The 23,177-nt window shown below is 39.3% G+C and overlaps 1 pseudogene; it reads left to right on the forward strand.

Annotated features, from left to right (window-relative positions):
• Positions 1 to 2,771: 2,771 nt before the first annotated feature.
• The window catches only part of LOC149229637 (G-type lectin S-receptor-like serine/threonine-protein kinase At1g34300), a 37,372-nt pseudogene continuing 16,966 nt past the window's right edge, over positions 2,772 to 23,177 (forward strand).

Consider the following 23,177-nt stretch of genomic DNA (forward strand, 5'->3'; position numbering starts at 1 on the left):
AGCCTCGCTCTATTTATACAATCCCATGGTCCGCGGACCATGGGTAGGTCTATCCAGCCGACATTACATTACAAAACTAGGGCAGACAACCCTGTGACTCTATCATACTTTTGTGCCCCACGCCCGCAATTCATAGAGCTTTATAACAAGGTTCGGTCAAAACTTAGGCTTTAAGCCCCTAAAAATGCCTTGGGGGGATTCCATGCCCAACAGGCTCCCAACACAAACATCATGACTCGCCCTCGAGTCACTCTATTGGAGCAACGATCTTTGCACGGAGTCCCTCCAACTATTCTCGAACTGCAGCAAGGTCAACATCACACTAAGCTACTGCTTACTGGATCTGCTGCATACGTTGTTCCAAGACCTCTTTGTCAGGAGTGCTTCTCTGCATTAGGACGTGCATCCCATGCATGTGTGCGAGCTTGCCTTCAATTTCTTCCATGATGGTGAAGGCCTCGTCGATGCAAGGCTAAACGTGCACCTTCAGGACTAATTTCTTATGTCGTGTTGTGTCCACCTGCTCCTTTAGCTCTTTAGCCTGTTGCATCCGTGCAAGCCTCTGAGTGAGGACCACCGCCTGCGTAGTTCCTTGGACACTATCATACTGCTGTTGGAGTTTTCGCACCTCTGTCCCTAAGCGCTGGATGTTGGGGTCCTCCTGCAGATTTGTGAGGACCTCAAGTGATACTTCCAACATACTGGTGCAGTCTCGCACTACACCACCAATTTCCTCCAATCCCGTTGTGATAGCACTAGCGCGCTGTTATATGAATTCTGGGGGGTAGACGGCTGTGCCTTAAACCGTAGCTCGACGATATGAAGGTTCAACTCAAGTTGAACCTTTGTCATTTCTTCTCTTGCCTCGCAAGCCCCTGCTGCTAAACTGTGGATCCGCTCCTACAATGGTATGTCTGCTGGGATGGCCAGCTCCGAGACATTTTGGCAAGCGCCGTCTATCACCTGTACCAGCTATTGATTCTACGACATCACTTTGTCGCGCTACAAGCTTAGTTGTTCCATATTTATTTTCTGCTCACTGAGGAATTGTAGCGCGTGGCTCTCCCTAGCTCACAACTCTACAGTTATCCCATCCTGCAACACATATAAGGTCTCACATGGGAGTGCAGCTAGATTGAGACCGAGACCTTTCAGCGCGCTAACCGAAGGCCTATCGGCCTCATTTGATGGCATTAGTGCTTCTTCCGGTAGCACTATGGTGTTTGTCATCCGTGCACACAACATCTGCTCTGTTGCTGTTGAGCCGACTGCGAGGTTGGCCGAAAGGGTACTAGCCTGGGGGGCGCGCCTGTAATCTGGTTCTCCTGCATGAAATATTGAAAAGCCTCAGAGGTGACATCGCGCATGGTTTCACCAATGTCATGCAGATCACCCTCGGTTAGGGTGATCGGTCAATGGACAACTTTGATGCCTTGACCTTCTTACACGACCCTGCCCGCTTTGTTGGGTGCCGACGCTTTAGCTGTGTCAACGTGGTTCATGGGTTCGCGCCTCCTTCTTCTGTCTCTGCTTCCTATTCTTCCTGCCCCTGTGTCGTGTGGTCCTCACCCACCTTCACGGCTGCTTCCTATGCTGCTGCTGCTGCTGCGGCCTTTTCCTGCTCAGCTAATTTCTGTGCCGCGTCCTGCGTTGCCCACACTTCTGCTGCCACTGCTTCCTTCCTTCGTTTTTTGGCCAACTGTGTGATGCGCAGCTTGGCCTTGTCTTTCTTTCTTTGCACCACCGACTTCTCGATCTCTGCGATGTCTGGGGCACGCCACTCCGGCGGCCATGCCTCCAGGACATTGAAAATGACATTGTTTGTGGCTACAAAGGGTAGCTTTGTCCACTGTTTAGTCAGGTCCTTGCGCGCCCTGATATAAATGTTATGCATGTCTGCTTTAAATTCTACAAAACTCTGCAGACTGTTGTAAACAGTGGGTGACAACCATGGCTTACGGTTGATCCCCATTTTGAGGTTCATCTCCATGAACACCTAGAAGATTTTGCTGTCGCGTATTGTCTTAGCATCCTTCGTGGCCCAGAGCGAAGCGTAAATCCCTGTCAATTATGGGGAATTGACTATCCTCCGAAAATTCCCCTGCTAGGAGCACTATGGACAACAAAAGCCATGCATAGTGGAACATTTTTCCCTGTTCCTAAGCTTCGCGGAAATTTTCTAAAAACTCCTTGCAGAAGAACTCGGACTAGCTAAACTGGACCCCCTCTGTGCACTGCTCAACCAATGCTACCACCGACACGGTACTTCCTCCGCGCGACACTTGCGCATGACCTTTCCTACCAAGATTTGGGTCACCACGCGCACTGCTTTCTCCTTGATGTTGGAGATGGCATAGCCCCTCTTCTTCTTTTCCAGCTTGTACTTTTTCTTCATGGCCTCCACGATGGCCAAGTCACTACCCTTCCCTTCCGATATGTCTGCGGGGTCCTCTCCTTTACATGGAAGCTGGGAGATGCAGTGAATCAGGTCTACCGTGATGGGGATGGGCTCCTCTAGCCACAAACACCCATCATGCACTAGGCAGAGCAGCTGCTTGATGACGAAAATGGTTATTGGTGTGCGGTGGAAGTGCGGCACCTAGAGCAGATTCAGTAGCAAACCTTTTCCACTTCGCGACACCACTTTTCGCGGCTCTAGCTCTGTGACCCCCGCCACGGTGTTCTGCTTGCACTTCATGAGGTTCCCGGTCTCAAGGTGAGGGAACTTCTCGTGGTCAACGAGGTCCAAATCTTTGAATTTCAGGCTTAGAATGCCTCCCAGGTGCGTGCCTTCAAACATAATGCTGTCTAGGAGGAGCGGGGTCTGGAGCAAGCTCTTGGTCTCGTCTAGGTCCTTGGGCACTTTAGCCTTCCCTTTTCACGAGGGGACATAGGCGAGCAATTTTGTCGCGGGGTGCATAGGCTGAGTGTCCTCTTCCATGCCTTCATCCTCCTCCTCTGCAATGATAAGATCCTCCAGATCTTCTTCTTCTTCATCAGTCTCTATGGTGACGACTTCCCCTTTTCCTCCATTGACAGCTTGGTGCACAACGGGTTTCGCGGGGACACACGTACGAGGACCATTGCTTGTTTGTCCTTCTTGGGTCTTGGCATGCGCGATGATTTCGAGATTTCTGCCACAATCCTGGCGCCTTCTGGAACATCCCCCATAGTCAGGGCCTACGCGGCCTCCTCGGCGGTTATTTCTGTTATCTCCATAACATCCTTAGCTGTTGCCATTGTATCTGTGTAGAAATCTATCACTCACGATCTCAGGGGCTCAATCAACACTCGACACTCAACAATTAGGGCTCTGCTTAATAACTCAATTCACAAATGACCAAGTGTTGTTTGCTGGGCAGTCCTTTGTAATTTATAACTCTTTTTGAATTTGAATTTGACCGTTCCCCCCAAATCCGGTTCATTAATGCTCCCTTGGTGGCAGATTTTCCCAAATCTTACCCATAAATCGCGTCTTAAATGCCTGTCTTCTGCTCAATTTGGCCTCAAGTCAAGCATCCCATCGTGAATTTCAACGGTCACTTTCTGGCCAACCCGCGTGGCAACGCAACCCCCCTGTGCAGTTGCGGACCTTGTGATTTTTTGTTTTAGTGAGTAGATCCAACCTCGCACAACTTCTAGGCAGAGTAGTTTATAGTCCCGTGCTTCCTTTCAACTGCTGGGAGCGCTAAGACTGTTCCTCCTTCGGTTAGTCAGGTGGCCATGTCATTGATGTGTGGTTTCCTCCAGTCATCCAGAATTATTCCTGGGAAATACCTACCTTTTACTGTTACTGGTGGCATCGCACACCTTATCCTTTGCATCGCACCACCATGGTTAATTCTCTCAGTAATATGCGGTCCAATCTAAGGCATCAGACTGATCAATTCACGATTATAATGCTCAAACTTGTCAAGAAAATCGTCCCTTATCTCCCCTTCCAGCTTCTTGACTTCTGCTTCTACCAAAGCGCTTTTATTCCTTAATTGCACCCTTTCTATTTCAAGTTCTTGGAGCCTAAAATTTCCCTGTGACTTTTTCTCAAAGATCATCTTGCGCTTGTTTAGATTTATTACTCCATTCATGTCAGTGGCTCAATCTATTCCGAATAATGTGGGATAGGGATTGCTGTCATCCATAATCTCTATCACTTAGAAATCTGCTAGTGCGATCGCTCCTTCAATGTCTACTGTGATTCCCTGCAATCTCCCCATAGGTAGGATCTTTTGTTGGTTTGCCATTTGCAGTTGGATAGGAGACCATTGCAGCGTAGGCCTTCCCATGTGCTCCCATGTATACTTTGGCAGGACGTTTGCGTTCGATCCTAGATCCGGGATCAGTTGATCCATCTCATATTCCCCGATGTACGCGGTCAATCTCATCTCCCTTCCTGTTCATGTCGTGTGCTTCCCAAGCTTCCGGACTACGTGCGGTTCTCCTGGCGCAGTCCCAACGCATCTAGTTATGAGTTCTTGCAGTCGCTTTACAGCCTTGCTGTCACGCAACAGCTTCATGCATGTCTCCAAGAATGTATTGAGCATCAATGGGTCCATTTCTAGTTCCATTCTGTCTTTACTTCCTAAAGTGGAGGCATTCGCGAAGCTTCTCTTATCTTTCATGAATGTCTCCTTAGCATGCTCCAAGTGAAATTCTGGTTCCTTTGTTGGAGCCTTGCGAAGCCAGGTACTTTCTTCGGGCTGCTTGCTTTTGTCCTCCCCTGTCGTAATACTGCTTCGGAGCACGATATTTACATTGGGGTCTTCCTCGCATGGCTTAGACCTCATCATTTGCAGGTTCTGAGACGGGGAGGCTGGAGTGCTCCTTTATCACGCAACCTCGCTATCAGTGTGGGACAGTCCTCCATCTCATGATCAAACTGCATGCAATATAAGCATGATGGTCTTGTTGGATTTATACAATCGCGGGCATAATGCCCCGACCTTCCGCAATTGTAACATATTAGTTGTCCGCGACCTCTTCCTGGTCCAATTCCACCTCGTCCTCATCCGCGCCCCTAAAATTCAGTTCGCCCCATCCCTGTGTTCTAGTCAAGGGGCCATGTTTCGGCTTGAACTCTGTAGGTAGGAGTATGATCCATCATCAGCTCATAAATTCTACAAGTGCGCTCATCATGGCCACCTGATCTATAGAAATTACAGAACAAATGCTGTGAATTCTGCGTATACTTCTGTAATAGATGGCAGTTATCTGTAGCATGCTTTCCTCCTATCTGACAAATTGCACACCATAATGCAGGTGCCGTGCTTGGTCCTACTTGTGCCTCCGGTCTCAATGGCATTGGTCCTCCTCTCGCGAGGTAATTCGCGAACACTGGGCAGTGGTCCTTGTCGTGCCCCTAGCCCTTGCACTTTACACACTATACCTCATCGCACACTTCTGGACGAGCTGCCCTGTCCTGTTTCAAACTCTGCATCTCAAGGCACAAGTTTTTCAACTGTGCGTGAATCTGTTGGACTCCCAGGTTAGGATCTTGTATCGGAGTCTCGTGCAATCTCATCGCGACCTCCAAAGCCTTAGCTTGAGTGGTTAGCCTTTGTTGCGACATCGTGTTTCGTAGATGCGGTATTAACGAGGCTACAAACCATTCACGGTGTTTCCCGTCTGTTAAGGTCATGTTCGCTTTGCGAATTGTGCACTTTAGTCTTTGATGAAACTCCCATGGGGTTCTGCCTGGTAGCATTGAGATTTCCTTGAATCTAGTGATCGACTGTGCCTCCAACTTTGGCTTGCTAAATTCTTTGTTTAGCGCAGTCTGGATATCCCCTATCCTCGCATTCATATTGTCATTGGAATGCTTAATGTACCAAGTTAGCGCGCGATCCTGTAGAGTGCTGACCAACGTTTCCTTCCTTATATTATCGTTCGTGATGCCCTGTGCTTCCCATACAGCTTTTATCACGAACCAAAACTGGTATGGATCTTCATTCCCTACTCCCTTGAATACTGGTAGCTTTATCGTGTTGGCCATACTGCTTCACAGTGGTGGCGGAGGTGGTATGGGGGAAGTCGGGGGTGAAGATGATGGGACTGTTGGTGGTGTGGGTGGGGTGGTATGCGTGGAATTCTCTGCCTTATCAGGTTGATCACACTTCTTGGTGAAACCTTCGTGAGCTCTTCTTCGTCCCCTCGTGGAGGTGATATCAAGGGGCTAGTTTCTAGCTCTCTGTTACCTTCGTTTCTGTAGATTTTCCCACTCCGCGTAGCCCCAAACATCAATTTATTCGCATAACCCGCTTTTCACACAGTAGCATTTTAATCCAAGTGTTCAAAGATTTAACGTACTTACCTCGCGGTCCCTTGAGGAAGCGTCGTTCTACCTCGCTATAGTTGACTGAAGTATCTACCGCGAATTCAGTGATGAATCCTCCTATGATTCGATCGAGCCAGTGATCGACAGCGCGCACGATCTTATCTTCCGATGCTTCCAATCTACGCACCAATTCTGGAGTCCACACAATAGGTTTGTCGAGTTTACACCTTCCTTGGTTATCTGCTAGCTTTGCGATCCACTCGTACAACTCAGTAGGGAAGGATGCAAAGAAAATTTTGTGGATTTCTGTATATAAGTAGCAATCTAACCACTCTTCCTTCGATAATCGCGGATTCCTGTTTTCCTGCACCGTGAACTCGTGAATCTTTTTGTCCAACCACTCTTCAATTCCTTTCTTTTTCGGATTCCAGTGATATGACATCAGACATCTTTATGTAGATCCCGGTCCTGGCAACAGAACCATTTGTTGGCTTGTTGTGGCCTGACCCAGGTTCGGAGTTAATTAGCCAAACAAATCCTGGTATTACTGGCCCTTTCGTCAACAGTTCGTGGAGCGCGAACTGAGGTCTCACCCGAAGTAGTATGGGAGGGTGCTAGAACCAAGTTTCTGCACCCTAGAGATGTCTGATGAGTTCGCCTGGTCCGTGGTTTGTCCCTGCGCACAGGTTGCTTCATGCACTTTCCCATTACTCGTAGCCTGATATACTACCTTCACGCAACCCTACCCAAGGGTTGTGTGCCATGCTCTGTGTTATTACCAAAAACCTTGCTTATATTCCAATATTAGTTAATTATCTTTGCCTACTTGAGTGCTTTAAGTTATACTTAACAACATAAGACCTTCATACAGGTGCGCGCAGTAAATAAACATTATATTTGCAAATCATATCAATCATGCATTAACCCAAGAACATATACATAGAATTATAACAAAGCTTCTCTTTATTGATTCTTTCCCTGATTACAGACTCGACTCGCCCTATGCACTCAACTGCAGGGGTCCGCGCACTTAGCTGCGGACTACTAGGCCTCTGCGCACTCAGTTGCAGAGCCTTCTCCTACTTTGTGACCCACATACACACTCTACACTTGAACTCCACCACTTAGACTTCTCATTCTTTCTTCATTATTCGTTAGTCTTCTTTTACACTTAGAGCCTAACATTATTTATACAATTCCATGGTCCGCGGACCATGGGTAGGTCTTTCCAACCGACATTACATTAAAAAACTAGGGTGGACAACCATGTGACTCTATCATACTTTCGCGTCCCGTGCCCGCAATTCGTGGAGCTTTACAACAATATTTGGTCAAAACTTGGGCTTTAAGCCGTAAAACATGCCTTGGGTGGATTCCATGCCCAACATAGCCTACTAGTGGTTAAGTTTGAATCCTTCAAACATTAACTAGAGTTGAAATATTGACACATAGAGAGTATTCTTCATCATGCTCATGTGGCTAGAATTTTTTTCATGACTAATGGAGGCTTTCATGGCATCCTCTCGAATCATGGTGGTCAAAACAGGAAGGTCAAATTTTGGATGTTGTAACTTTTGGATACAGACTCCATTTGAGGTCTTTTTTGCAATGTTGGAAAGGAATATGAGTGAATAATAACACTATGGGTGTGTAGGTTTAGGGATCAACTTTATCCCTCAAAAAATTCCTTTTAATTCCTCGAACTTCTTCTAGAAGGTTTCAGGCCCCAATTTGCCAAACTCAAATCCGCCAAAGAAAATGGGGCCTGTGAGTTGATTCCTCCAATTTTTCCACTCTAAAGGAATGAAGATGGATGAAAAATAATATAATGAGCCAACCCATATCATTTTTAGTTACATAGAGGAGGGAAGTCCTATTACATTAAATGGATTCTTCATGTCTTTGAAGGACTCTTTGAAATTCGTAGGCTTCCCTGGAGTCCATGGGAATGTCACATAGAAACAAGCAAAGTTCCCATCCAAGATTCTTAATGGATGAAAACTTCTACATAAGATGACCCTAAATTGAAGAAACAAGAAAAATCCCAATACATCAAAAACCACAAAACACTACTGGAGAACCAAGGATCTATCTATTTTTGAAGTCAAATGAACTAGAAGGACTAGACTGAAAAAAAAATGCTTACCTCTTATTGATGGAGAAAATGACCATGATCAAAATTTTAAAGTTCCAATTAAACTCTTTTCCATTTGGAATAGTGATTTCAACTAGTTGATTGCTTCCAATTATCCTTTACGATTTTGCTTCAATAAATGGAGACTTATTATATGAGTATAATTAAATGGGTAAGGAAAAAGGAAATACACAAAATTTAAAGACTTAACCTAATTGATATAACTAGTAATTAATCTACTTATTAATCTAAATTTCCTTAAAATTTTGTGTAAGTGGAAATGAATGAAAGGAATAAACAAAGATTTATATCTTTGGTTTATTAAATGATATTGCGTAATTGTAAGAGAAAATGAAATTCATTTAAATAGTTAATGAATTGAAATTATTTCAGAAATAAAATTAGATCTTTAACATGAACAATCACAATTGATCAATAGTAATCAATAAAACCAAATACTAAAGCGTAAAAGTAATTAACGTTTTTCGAAAAGAAAATAAGGAAACAAATACAAGAAGTAGAACCACATCTATTTAGCTTTGATGAAAATACAAAATCGTGATGATTCAATTAATATTAAGGAAATAATAGTACAAAAGTGCATAATCTATTTTCTTCCCCAAAATTAGAACCCCGATTTAATTTTCTCAATAGTAAAAGTAAATCTGGAAAATAAGTAGTCTTTTTGGACGCGGTGATAAAAATAAATAGTTTGCTAGGGAGAAAATTCTATAGAATATTTGTTGGTTGATTGCCAACATGCATAAATATCTAGAAGGTTAGACAATTTTGAAAGAGTGTTGAGTCACATGTTGAATCAATAGTTATAATATTGTGCTTTAATAATTGGCGGTTCATTTGTCATCTTAGAATTAAGTAACTTGGTCGTTTTGAAATGACTTTGAGGTTTGAGTAGATATATTGAGATTGAGTCCAAATCAACTTTTTGTATCTCTCAATATTTCCTTGGAATTCCTTTATGCTTTCACAAGCTTTCTTCTTAAAGAACTTCTGGTTTTAAAGAATTCTCCTTTAAAGTCTCTGTTTCTAATTCTATTTCTTTTATTACCAGATGAATGAATTACATCAGGGGAGAACATGTTGAAATTTGAACTAGGTTCGAGCTTCATAATATCTTATATAGTCTTAATCTTATGTATTCGATAGAAAATAGAAATAAAATTTATTATTGTTATTTTATAGCATGGGTTTCATGCTCGAGGTCAATTTATTTTTAGGTCAAAGCACCCATTGTGTGCTTTTAGGGTTTGTCATAGAGTCAAGGGGTCAAAAGAATCATTGTCATATGTAATAGACCCTATTGGGCATTTTGTATCAAGTCAAATAGTGTCGAAGTGTCCCTTAAAGACAAAGTCGACCTGAAAAGAAGAAGTTGGCCTCATTAAGGGCAATTCACACTCCTAGAAAGCCTATATATAAGAAGCATTCAACCTCATTTAAAAGACAACCAAGAAAGTTCGTTTAAGAAATAAGTAAGTAGAGCGAAGTAAGATCTAAGGAATAATAAATCAAAGTCTAAACCCTAATTTTTGTCTCCTTTCTCTCACACATGCAAAGAAGAAGCTAGGGTTTCTACAGCTACAAAGGATGAAATTTCAGATCTCCAAAGCATGCCGAAATTTGTGATAAAAAAGGCAAGTCACATCATTCATTTGTCTAAGAAAGAAGAAGCAAGGCTAGTGAAAAAGAAAGGTAGGCTAAATTAGCCTCTAACATCCACATGTGTGAAATTTTATAAGATTATGTAAGGTTGAAGTTGCAGAGGTTGTTGAGGATCGAAATTGCAAAAATTGCGAGGGTCGAAGTTGTAACAATTGTTGGAAGGTCAAAATTTATTGCTAGAATATGTTTAAGGAAATGTGATCAAGAAGGAAGGTTGAATTGGTCTTTGATGGGTCTCAGTCTTGAGTCTAAAGGTCTTGGAATTTGTCATTTGAAGATTCTATAAGAAGAGAAGAATTTTTGGTGGGTTTTCCTCTGTAGGAGAGGTTTTGGCCCTGGATAGCAGCGTACAACTTGTGTCCATTTGTTTTATTGATATTCATGTTTTAGTAGCCATTTGATGATAAGAACACCATAATAATCGAGATAAGAAGAAGAAAAATTATAAGTACGTCAAGATAAAGTAAAATAACATCACAAGCAGTTATCAAGTTTGGAGAAATCACACCTAATCTAGCTGCCGTAGATTTCTCAACATGGTATCAAATCCAAGGTGACAAGGAAAGGAAACTTAAAGTTCACTCAATTGAAAAAGGATACATAAGGAACAAATATAAGAGGAAGAGCATCAATAAGATCTAGTCATCACATTACAAAGACCCTTGATGAAAGAACTATTGGAAGAATAAAAGAAGCCCTCAAGGAACCTACCTCCATCTCAAAGAAAGAAGGACATTACACATTTGAAGCATCTTGGGAAGCCTCCTATATTCTCATCATCATCCAAAGGAATTAAGAAGAGCCCTTCATGATCATCAAAAGAATCAAATTGATCTCCCTCATATTGAAGAAAATATCACACCCCAAGCATTTTGAAGAAAGAATAACATCTCTCCTCATCTTGAAGAAACAACATTGTCATTTTGAAGAAAGAAGATCATCCCTCCTTCATTCTAAAGCTCACACTATAGTGGAAGACATCATCATCAAGGAGGCATATTCATTTATCAAGTAAGTAAATTATATTCATGTCTCAATCTACAAATAAAATGACTACTTTTTGCAAGGAGAATAATAAACTTGTTCGGACATCAAACTACCTTGCATGGAAGAAGAAAATAGATTTGATTCTCATAGAAAATGAAGTTTTTGAGTATGTCAAGGGATCTATAACAAAGAATCCTCAAGAAAAATCTCAAGCATCATCAAAATATATGAAAGGAGAAATAAGGTCTTAAAGAATCCTCATTGAATCTACCAAGGATTCTCTCATTCCCTTTGTAGCAAAATTGAAGGCATAACAAAAAATCTATGACAAGTTGGTAGAGTTGTAACCTTTAAGTACAATTGGGGAAATAATATCTTTAATAACCAAATTATACAAAACGAAAGTATCAAAATAAGAAGGGATAGCATCATATCTCCTGAAAGTATCTCAAATTAGAGATCAACTACAAGATCTAGGAGAAACAATGTCTAATCCAGAGATGACCACATATGTACTCAATGCAATACCAAATGAATGGGGAAACGTTTGTATCCAGCATCTAATGAAAGAAGGAATCTACACCATTCAATGATCTATGGGAATTATGTAAGACTGAAGAAACTAGATTAAAAATAAAGAATGATGTTGGATCGAATGAGCAAACACAAGCATTTGCAACAAGTTTGACAAGGAAGAAAAGAAAATTTGGAAAATTTAAGCGTCAAAAGAAATTTCAAAAGAAAATTGACATGTCTAAGATTTAGCGTTATGAATGCAATGAATATGGGAACTTCAAAATGAATTGTCCTAAACTCAATAAGGGAAACAAGGAAAGAAAGGAGTGAATCCCATGTGACCGAAGAAGTAACGAGAAGAGAAGAAATCTAAGAAGGAAGAAGTGAAATACCTCTACTATTAAAGGTATCCCATACATTAAGTTTATTTTCAAGACAAAAATCATGGTAGGAAGCATTACAATTATGATAAAATGCATTATAGTAGTAATTGATATGGCATCATACTAGAAGTAAGAAAGGATAATAGAAACAACAATTTGCATGGCTGAAGCAAGTCATCTAGCAAAGATAATAAGATAAGAAATCATCACACCTCATCATCACCAGAACGAAGCATTTACAGAAAAAGGATAATCAAAGAGCCTCCATTAGAATATTTTCACCTTTAATTAGAAGAAGGAAGTACTACATAGATAGTCTACATTCCATGGAATCCACAATTTAAACAGATGAAGATATGGAAAAAAGTGCAACATGGAAATTCAGTTGAAGCATTTTCATCTTCAAGCAAAGAAAAGGAAGCCGCTGAAGGAAGTATATATGATCACATGAAGTAATATGTATGCATATATTTGGTAACTTTTAAATAGATAAATAAAGTCATATCATCACTTAATTGTAGATATAATGGTTAGAATTCTCTATCTCATGAGAATGATTGAAGAAGAAGGAACTCTTACATGAAGGCATCATATAATATGCTTGAAACTCTTCTACATGATGAAATGATAAAATCAACATTACATGACCTCATGGAAAATAGGAGATGGTTGGAAATAATTCTTTCTATATAGAAGGAACTATGTATATATATCCCGAGGAAGTTGTATATGAATAAGTTGGAAGGAGATTTAGTAAAGATGTATCTACAACCACTTAGATGAGATATTAATCAACATATGATAACAATAAGAAGGACTAGCTATGACATCTCCATGAAGAAGCTATGAATACTTTGATAGGTATAGTGAAGAAGGAGAACCCTGATAAATGTCTTGGAGATGGATTCATATAGTATATAAAAATATGGTGATGTTGCAAAATAAGATGTTATGATGAAGGGCCATCACGAAGAGGTAATTCTATTTTTGAAGTTCACTTTTGATGTTTGAAAGCAAGCATCTGGTTGAATTGGAACATGGTTACCGACAAAAGGTTGTTTAAATTCACCTACAACTAGAATTGAATGAATGATTCTGAGAGGAACATGAAGGATATCCAAATGATGACAAAGAAGTCCACTTTGCGATGAAAAGAAGGATGATAAGACTATCAATAATTGGTTCAACACTATGTTTTGTTGAAGCGAAGTGATATAGAAGATGGCCCAAGCCCTACAAAGAATTTATGGAAGAATATTTCTCCATGATAAAGAAGTTCATTCATGACATGATGATGCAGAAATGAGGATCCATATAAGCAACTGATAGTACCATTACCTCCATGGAAGAATAGATAATTGTTGTTGAAAACAAGTCCCTAATTAAGAGGAAGCTTGGGTATATTCCTTTCATGTAAAGGAATGATTAGATTCTCCCTAGTTGAAAGGGAGGGATAGAGACATGATTCTTGTCTTCACCTTATGAAGAAAGAATGGAGGATTATGTAAGCATCTGAGACCAATACAAATAAACTTTGAGGATGAGGTAGGGCATCCAACAAGAAAAAGTAGTCGAAGAGGAAATTCCTTGAGGATGTGTAAATCCAAGAGGAATGGTCCTAAAAGGATATACCTTATGAACATTTAGATGGGGTATGTGCATTGAGAGACAATTATGAAGGTGTCTATAAATCATTTTCTCCCAAACATTTTTCTCTAATCTAATGGAGAGGTAGAGTTATTAGTCAAGGCCTTTCTATAATGAGATGCACTGAGAATATAACTTATTAGATGGATTACCAATCCTACTCTTCTTATGAGAATTCTTCAGCATGATAATGTCCATGTACCTTCTATGTATTATGTATTAAGAGGGAGTGGCGAAATTTGTAACTAGGTTCGGTCTTCATAATATCTTATGTATTTGATATAAAAGAAAGAAAATTTATTATTATTATTTTATAACATGGGTTTCATGCTCAAGGTCAATTTATTTTTAGGTCAAAGCATCCATTGTGTGCTTCTAGGGTTTATAATAGAGTCAAGGGATAAAAAAAATCATTGTTATATGTAATAAACCCTATTGGGTATTTTGTATCAAGTCAAACAATTTATTTTGAGTCAAATTGTGTCAAAGTGTCCCTCCAAGGCCAAGTCACCCTGCAAAGAAGAAGTCGACCTCATTAAGGGAAATTAACACTCCTAGAAAGCCTATATATAAGAAGTGTTCAACATCATTTAAAATACAACCAAGAAAGTTCGTTGAAGCAAGAAGGAAGTCGAGCAAAGAAGAAGGAATATCTAAGGAAGATGAAATCAAAATCTAAACCGAATATCCAAAGAAGGTCAGAATATGTGATTAAAAAGGTAAGTCACGTCATTCATTTGTCGAAGAAAGAAGAAGCAAGGCCAACGAAGAAGAAAGGAGGTCTAAATTGGCCTCTAACATCCACATGTGCAAAATTTTAGAAGATTCTAGACGGTTGAAGTTGCAAAAGTTGTTGGGGAACGAAATTATAGAAGTTGCTGGGGTCAAAATTACATTAGTTGCTGGAAGGTCGAAATTTGTTGCTAGGAGATGTTTAAGGAAAGGTCATCAAGAAGGAAGATTGAATTGGTCTTGGAGGGGTCTTAGTATTTGGTCTAAAGGTCTTAGAATTCATCATTTGAATATTCTATAAGAAGAGAAGAATTTCTGGCGGGTTTCCCTCTCTAGGAGAGGTTTTGGCCTTAGCTAGCAACCTACGTCTTGTGTCCATTTGTTCTATTGATCTTTGTGTTTTGGTAGTTGTTTAATGATAAGAACACCATAATAATCAAGATAAGAATAATAAAAATTATAAGTACATAAAGGTAAAGAAAAATAACATCACAAGCAATTATAAAGTCTAGAGAAATCACACCGAATATAGCCACCCTAGTTTTCTCAATAGAACAAACCTTTTGTGTTGGTAAGATCGAATCTTTTGAAAAGTGAAAAATTTCCTTCCAAGATTCAAGAAATATATTATTTTTCATTACGTTGACCCTGTGTACACCAGGGAAATTCCTTTTTGTATCTTTTTCCAAGATAAAAACTCAATTAACTTTCCTTTTACTTCATCGTATTTGGTCTCTATATCAATCATATCATTCAAGAAAGAGTTGGTTAACTTTTCTTGAACTTGCACTAGACTGAATTTATCACAACATAAGTCTTGTTCTTTTAGGAACTGTTGATTGATATTTGCGGCCTTCAATTTAGACTGTGGAAAATATACCACATTTCCTGCTATAGGCTTGTATTTTATTATGAAAATTTCTTATCTCTACATTTTTTTTGTCTATTCATTGCTTGAATCTAACATTGCATATTACTCATTTCTTATTCACATAGCTTTAGTTTAATTTGATTTTGACTTCTATTCCAAGATAGTTATTGTTATAGATCCTATATCCTCTCATCCTTTCTATTGACAAATTCTTCTAATCTATCAACAAAATCCATATTGGATGTTAGGCCCCTATACTACTAGTGTAACCCCTTATTGTTATTAGTATAACCCACTTATTATATTGATGTACCCATGTAGTGCCCATATTGTTACTATTATGCCACATAGAAGCCCACCATTGTTACTGTTGTGCCCTAGAATATTATTGTTATGTAGGCTTTGATTGTATTGGGACCACTTAGACTCCTATATATAGAAAGGAGGTATTTTCATTTGTATCATCCAAGAATTGTTCATTTATGTAATGTAAAGGAGGTTGCCCCCTCGAAGAGGCTGAATTCTAAGGCGTGGATCTCTCTTTTCTATCTTTTTGTGAGCTGGTTTCATAACATTTGGTATCAGAGCTTTGGATTCTAGGGTTTCGCTGCTCCAAACAGACCATCGTGGAATTTTCGCTATAACTTTTTTTCTGTGACGTTTCAGAAGTTGCAACAAAAACCCATTTGAGAAGAATTGGCGCTGAACCTTGGGTCCGAATTTTAGATCTTTTCGCGCGATATTTTCGGAAATATGATCTGCGGAAGTTGGTCTTTTTGCAGACTCCTGAATTACACTCAAAACAGGTGACCTGGGGAAAATCGTCATAACTTTCTTTCTGAGCATCGGATTAAAATTTCGTAAGAAGGTACAGAAAGAGGACGGACTGTAGCTTCTGTTTATATATTTTTCAGAGTCAAAGGTTGAAACAGTGACACGTGGCACTTCATACAAGTTCGCTCTACTGAACTAGTCTATAATCAGGTCACTGCGGGAGAGTGTGCATAACTTTTTCTTGGAGAATCCAATTTGGATCAGACTTGTGGCATTGGAAATAGGACACAGAGGGCTACTACAGGTCACAAGTTCAGAACTTAAAGATCTGAAAGTACAGAGTTACGGTCATTTCAAGGTAGAGCTCCTAAAATCAAGAAAAAGCAAGATGAGGAAGTTTGATGGCAAGGATCCGGTAAATTGGATACTTCAGATGGAGCAATATTTTGATATACATGGTGTACAACTGTTACAAAAGGTATGTATTGCATCTTCATATTTAGAACCAGATCAATTTTTATGGTACAAAGGGCTTTGTTCTCGTAAAAAACTTGTTACGTGGTCAATTTTCACGGAGGAAATGATAGCACATTATGAGGATATAAAGAGCAACACCTTCTTTAGAGAAACACCACAACAATTGGAAAGAGTAAAAGGGCTTTGTGACATAATGGAAAGCAAAATTATGGAAACCAAGAAGCATACCCCTCACAACTATAAACATGGAAGTGTTGTTTCTCCCAGCCTTCCACAACCTACAAGGGTTACACCACAACAATTGGAAGAAAAAAGAGGAAAAGGGCTTTGTTACAATTGTGATAGCAAATGCACTAAAGGTCATAGGTGTGCTGAGAAGAAATTATTTTACATAGAATATGAAGAGGAGGAAGAAAAGGATCAAGAAACATCAAAAGAAGAGGATATACGTCAGGACACCACCCCAGAGAAAGAAGAAATGAATCAGAGCATATCTTGTAAAGCATTGGCAAGAATTACCACTCCTCAAACTCTCAAGATAGAAGGACATATCAAGAAGAAAAATGTGCAAGAAGTGAAAGATCACATCGAGAAAGAAGAAATGAATCCAACCATATCTTGTAATTCAATGGATGAAATTACCACTCCTCAAACTATCAAGATAGAAGGACACATCAAGAAGAAAAATGTTCAAGAAGTGAAAGATCACATCGAGCATCAAGAAATGAATCCGACCATATCTTGTAAAGGACTGGAAGAAATTACCACTCCTCAAAAGATAGAAGGACATATCAAGAAGAAAAAGGTTCAAGTAGAGAAATATCATATCGAGCATCAACAACAAGTTCTCCAACTTTTAAAGGATAACGCCACTTCGGTGCAAAATCAAATGAAACAATAGGTAGATCAACATCGTCGTGAACAATGTTTTGATGTGAGTGATTGGGTATTTTTACTGCCACATCTCAAGCAAGCTATTTATGAGAAGGAAATGTTGGCAATACTACATGCACTTAAAAAATGGCGACCTTACCGAATGGGAAGACGCTTCAAGGATGAGGATGTGGAAGCATTGTTTTTTGCTATTTATATTATCCAACCAAATTGGATAAACGAAGCAACGGATGAATGGAAGAAGAACAAAGAAGTATGGCCACTTATTCAAAAGTTGCAAAAGATCCCAATTCAAGCAATATTTCCAGAAATTGAAGAGGAAGGAAAAATCATATTGGAACCTGGAGCAGTCACAGAAACAAGAACCCGACAGCTACGAAATCGATCAATTTCAGAGTATCTCATCAAGTGGAAGAACTTACCCACTGAATATTCCACATGGGAGGACAAGAATTTTATATAGAAGCATCAAGAACTACTAAAGCGTTGAGGACAACGCTTTTTGAAGGAGAGGGGCATGTTAGGCCCCTATACTACTAGTGTAACCCCTTATTGTTATTAGTATAACCCACTTATTATATTGATGTACCCATGTAGTGCCCATATTGTTACTATTATGCCACATAGAAGCCCACCATTGTTACTGTTGTGCCCTAGAATATTATTGTTATGTAGGCTTTGATTGTATTGGGGCCACTTAGACTCCTATATATAGAAAGGAGGTATTTTCATTTGTATCATCCAAGAATTGTTCATTTATGTAATGTAAAGGAGGTTGCCCCCTCGAAGAGGCTGAATTCTAAGGCGTGGATCTCTCTTTTCTATCTTTTTGTGAGCTGGTTTCATAGCATTGGAATTAACAAATGTCGCACTATATATGTCCAAATATCCCATACCTTGATCAAGACTTAGTTGAGATCCATCCTATATTGTCTATAAAGAGACTTTTGCCACTGCCTTTGGACCTTCAATTTTCTGTCTTTTCCTGGTTCTTTTAACAATAGTTTTATTTTCTAAGCTATAAAATACTTAAATGGCTGGAATATGTTCTATTTGAATAGGATATAGAGAACTTGGTAACAATTCAATTTCTTCATAGTCACCAGGTCTAGAATTGATTGGAGCTTTGATTAAAGTCTTAGAGGGAACCATGCATATTTCATTGTTATCAATGACATATTGAAAAGGAGAACTTGAATGTTTCTCTCTAATTTGTCTACGATTATTGTGCATTGGAGTTGAAATTGTGGGAGGAACCTCGGGATGTACCTTAGGGACCTTTTGAGTGGTAGCATGAGTAGCATCTAGAGTAGTACTAGGAGCAACATTATTAACTACATTAGGAACAACACCTTTGACAACAAAAAGAGCTACATTAGAAACAGGAATTATCAAAGACACTTCTAATGTGATATTTTCAAATTGAATCCATTGCTCTCTCACAACAACGTCTTTTAATAACTCATTGAAAATATCAGTGACAATATTTTCAACTCACATAGGTTCTTTCTTAGGATAAAGTTATGCTTGTTTTGTTGTAGAAGCTTATGTTGAGATTGCTTCCCCTATTTCATGCTGCAAGATTAAGGGAAATGAGGCCCTTATTTCTTCTCAAAAAGCCAAAAACCGTTGATATGACTCTGGGATAAGTTCTCGTTCCTTTCTACAAACTTCTTGGTATGAACATGCTCTATATAGTAAGTCATAAATGCAAAATTTTCATGTACGTGTTTTTAATGCCTACAAAGGGTACAATGTTCATGAAGAACAACAATAGGATCATGGAATTTTAAAGGAATTTTATCAAGCTTTAATCCAAAGAATTTAATAAACTCCTTTTGGGCATGTTGAACATTTTGAAGGGCATAAGTGCCAACTTCAACTAGAAAGCTAGGCCAAAGTTTCTTGGAGCCCTTTTGAAGTTCAACTGTAATCCCTATTTTGAAATTTTGGTAGGAAACTTCTTTGCAAGCTAATTTATTAGCAACAAACAAAGGTAAATCACGTGCAGGAGAAAAACAATCAAATATAATGACATCGGTGAAAATTTCCTTTGAATACACTACTACATATAACACTAAATTGTGATGACATAGTCTAATGGTATGGTCCATACTGTCACAAAGGTTAAGAAAAATGCCATTTTTAGTTTTGGTTTTCGTGTTCGTCACAATCACGACGACATATTTTTCCTGAGTCATAATTGTGACAAATTATGTATTTGGTTGCAAGTGCGATGAACCCATCTATTGTCACAATTGAGACGAATGAAGTCTGTTGTCAAAATTGCAACGAATATTATATGTATGTTTTTTTTTTGTCTAAACCCAATTATATATGTTATATCTATATATATATATATATATATATATATATACTTCACCGTTTCACAACCGCCCATCTCGATACTTTTTATTCAGGCTGAGATTAGCTCTACAGGAAGCTGATCAGATTCTGTATGAGAGTCAAAGACTCTTCCAATTTCAATGAGTTAGTCTGGAGTTGCGTGAAGGGAAGAAAAATGTTTTTTTATAGTCCTACCCTACTTGTTTCCATTGATCATGCCACTTGGAGATCCAAACCCCACCGCTTGGAGATCCAAAACCCTAGCCATTTGGAGATCCAAACCGTTTGAGTATATTCAAAGCATGTTTCCGCCGATCGCGCTCTTGGAGATAAAAACCCTGTCGCTTAGAGATCGAAATGTGTAACACCCCACCCCCCATTTACCTGCTTTTACAAGCTCTCTAGGGTAAACATGAGCTGAGAGTTACTATTACATGACTTAACCTCCAAGTTTAAGTTATGGAAGTGGGGCCTACAAAACAAAAGCTTAGTGATACCTCTCAAGAACACCAGATCACCCATATGTCAGCCAATAACCTCTGACGATCAAACCTTGAGTTAAAACATCTTTTTAATTGATATCATAGCCCAACCACACACATGACAAGCTGTGCATATGGATATAAAGCTCCAGCGGCACGCACAAGCCTTCCTCCATGTGGTGGCAACTAAAATTTCCCAGTTAGGAGGGTGCAACTGGAAACCCTGATCCAAATTTTTAGGACCAATTCTAGGCCAACTTCCCAGAATTATCTAAAATCACTTTAATCACCTATAAGAGCCATTAATCACTATTTTTGACTCCATTCCTGCTCAAGCTGATCAAATACATGAAAATCATTTAGACAAACATTTGGTGAACACAACACCTACAAGTCATGAATGCATATTTGTTCACTGTATCATTAATTCCATCAAAGAACCATCAAGAAGGCTTGCTACCCTCTCTCGCTAGATGTATAAAACGCATATTAGCTCATGCATTCAAATATATAACCAAGAGCCTGCCAAACCATGGAATATATCCTTAACAAGAGAACATCACATAATGATAAATATACCATGCTTGTAACAAACATTTAACCAAGATAGAACCATGACAAACGGTCATAAAATCAGCACAATAACCAATACATGTGCTCACTGATCTCAATAAGAAATAACACATATTACGATATGAAAATTCCAACCAAGTCAGGGACTTCCACGTACCACTCGACCATTGATTGGGCTAAACGAAATCTTTCTTTTAGCCATCACCCTCATGCCATATTTAAAGCATGCATGTGGGATCACATGGGATAAACCAAAGCATAACCAACCAGGTCTTCTAGAGGGTAAACCACCTCAACCCTTCGCCATAGTGATTTCACCTAAACTGGTCCAGAAATCACCAAAACCAAACAAGCTTGGATGCCTTTTATTCTTCACCATACCCATAGGATTTTTCCTGTCTCCACCCATTCATAAAGAGTTCCAAGAGAATGCCCATCTCCACCCATCGGTAAAGAGTTCCAGGAGAATGCCCATCTCCACCCTCGACCCTTGGGAATTTTCTTAAGACCACCTCACCAGGATTCGAAATCTATCGACCATCCAAAACTTAACCAAAACAAGGAAACCGCAACATCATGGCTATCTAGGAAATGGAAAGGTAAGAAAAAAACTGCTGTCAATCTAGGAAAATCCCATGCCAATGAAAACAAAATAACCAAATAACCAAATGCATGTACCATGCATTCAAATCGAGGCATGCTAAATCACATATTCACAATGTTACCTGCAAATCCATAACTGTTTTCTTCCCTTACTTGTTGTTGTCCAAACTTCCTCTTGCACACCCTTGCTTTCCTTGATTGCTTACTCCCTTGCTTGTTCTGTCTACTTAGGTGAACTTGATTAAACTCTAAGCAAAAAATGTCAATTGATTCTCAGGTGCCTTTTTATCATTGATGTCTCATGTCTCTTCCTTTCCTTTTCTCCCATTTTCCTTTATTTGCCATATTAAATTGCCATTTATTGCCACTTTTCCTTTGCCAATGCCTTTACATATTTCCGTAGCCATTAATAAACCACAAGTGAGCCCCAATGTGATGTTCCCCCCTCATTAAACTTGGAATACATGTCCCATTACCTTGGTTTATTTTTTCCTTTTTACATGAAAATATAACCCGAGGCTATTACAAAATTCATGGCCACTGAGACTAAAAAATGGTAAGACTAGGGTTTTTCTTGTTGTTGTTTCTTCTATTTAATCCCCAATTCCTTGTGTATGGATGCAGAGGGAACTTTGGGTTGTGTGTTTACAACAACACAAGACATTTTTTCATGTTTCCATTTGCAAATTTTATTGCAGTGGATCTGAGTGATTCAATGCAAGGATGCAAAAGAGAGCAAGTCATTGACATCAAGGAATGTAGAAACAACCAGAGCATGGTGGAGTTAGAGCATATAGATTTTTTGCATTATCCTCCAGAGTCTCATGACTTCTATGGAGGGGTTTTAGACTGCCAACAAAAATGTCTCAAGAGTGAGAGCTGCATGCAGCAATAGCCTTAAATGATGGTTAAGGAACGTGCTGCTTTAAGGCAACAAATTTTATTAGTGCATACCAATCCATAACAATTCCGAGCAAATATTATATTAAGGTATGCGTTGAGAAATGCTTTCTGCCTCCGCCTCTAGCGATGCTAGCAACCACACCTTCGAGGACAATTGAAGTATCTATCACTAGAATTATAGTAGCTGTTATGGTTACTTTACTTGCCCTTGTAACCACTGAGGCAAGATTTTGGTGGTTCTTCTGCAGAAACAATCCTAGCTTTGGAGGATTGTTGGCTCAATACACACTTTTAGAGTATGCTTGTGGATATGTAGTTCAATTTTCTTACAAATATCTTCAACAATCAATAATTAATTTAAAAGAGAAGGTAGGTTTAGGTGGCTTTAGGGAAATATACAAGGGTACATTTCATAACAGGAGCTTGGTTGCGGTTAAGCAATTGGAAGGAGTTGATCAAGGGGACAAGCAATTTCACATGGAAGTAGCAACAATAAGCAACACTCATCACCTAAACCTGGTTAGGTTAATTGGGATTTGCTTAGAGGGGAAACATAGGTTGTTGATCCGGATCTTGGGAGGAGGCCCCCAAGATCTAAAACAATGAAATGGATCTTGGGAGGATAGACCCCCAAGATCCGAAAACTTGCAATGGATCTTGCGGGAAAGGACCCCAAGATCTGAAAAGTTGAGAAGAAAAATAGGAGAATGCCCAATAAACAAAACCACAAAGAATCTTTTTATTAAAACCCACTGATCCGAATTTAAACAGGAACACAATAAAATACAGAGATAACCATAAAGACAGATATGTAGCGGAAATAATACTTCATTTCATTAATGGGAAATACTAAAATATGCTTACAAATAGAAAGAGAAATAACCCAGCTAGGGCGATGGTA

Source organism: Pinus tabuliformis, chromosome J, assembly GCF_031772625.1.
Source record: "Pinus tabuliformis cultivar Carrire ecotype Pingquan chromosome J, CPIR1, whole genome shotgun sequence".
Lineage (NCBI taxonomy): Eukaryota > Viridiplantae > Streptophyta > Pinopsida > Pinales > Pinaceae > Pinus > Pinus tabuliformis.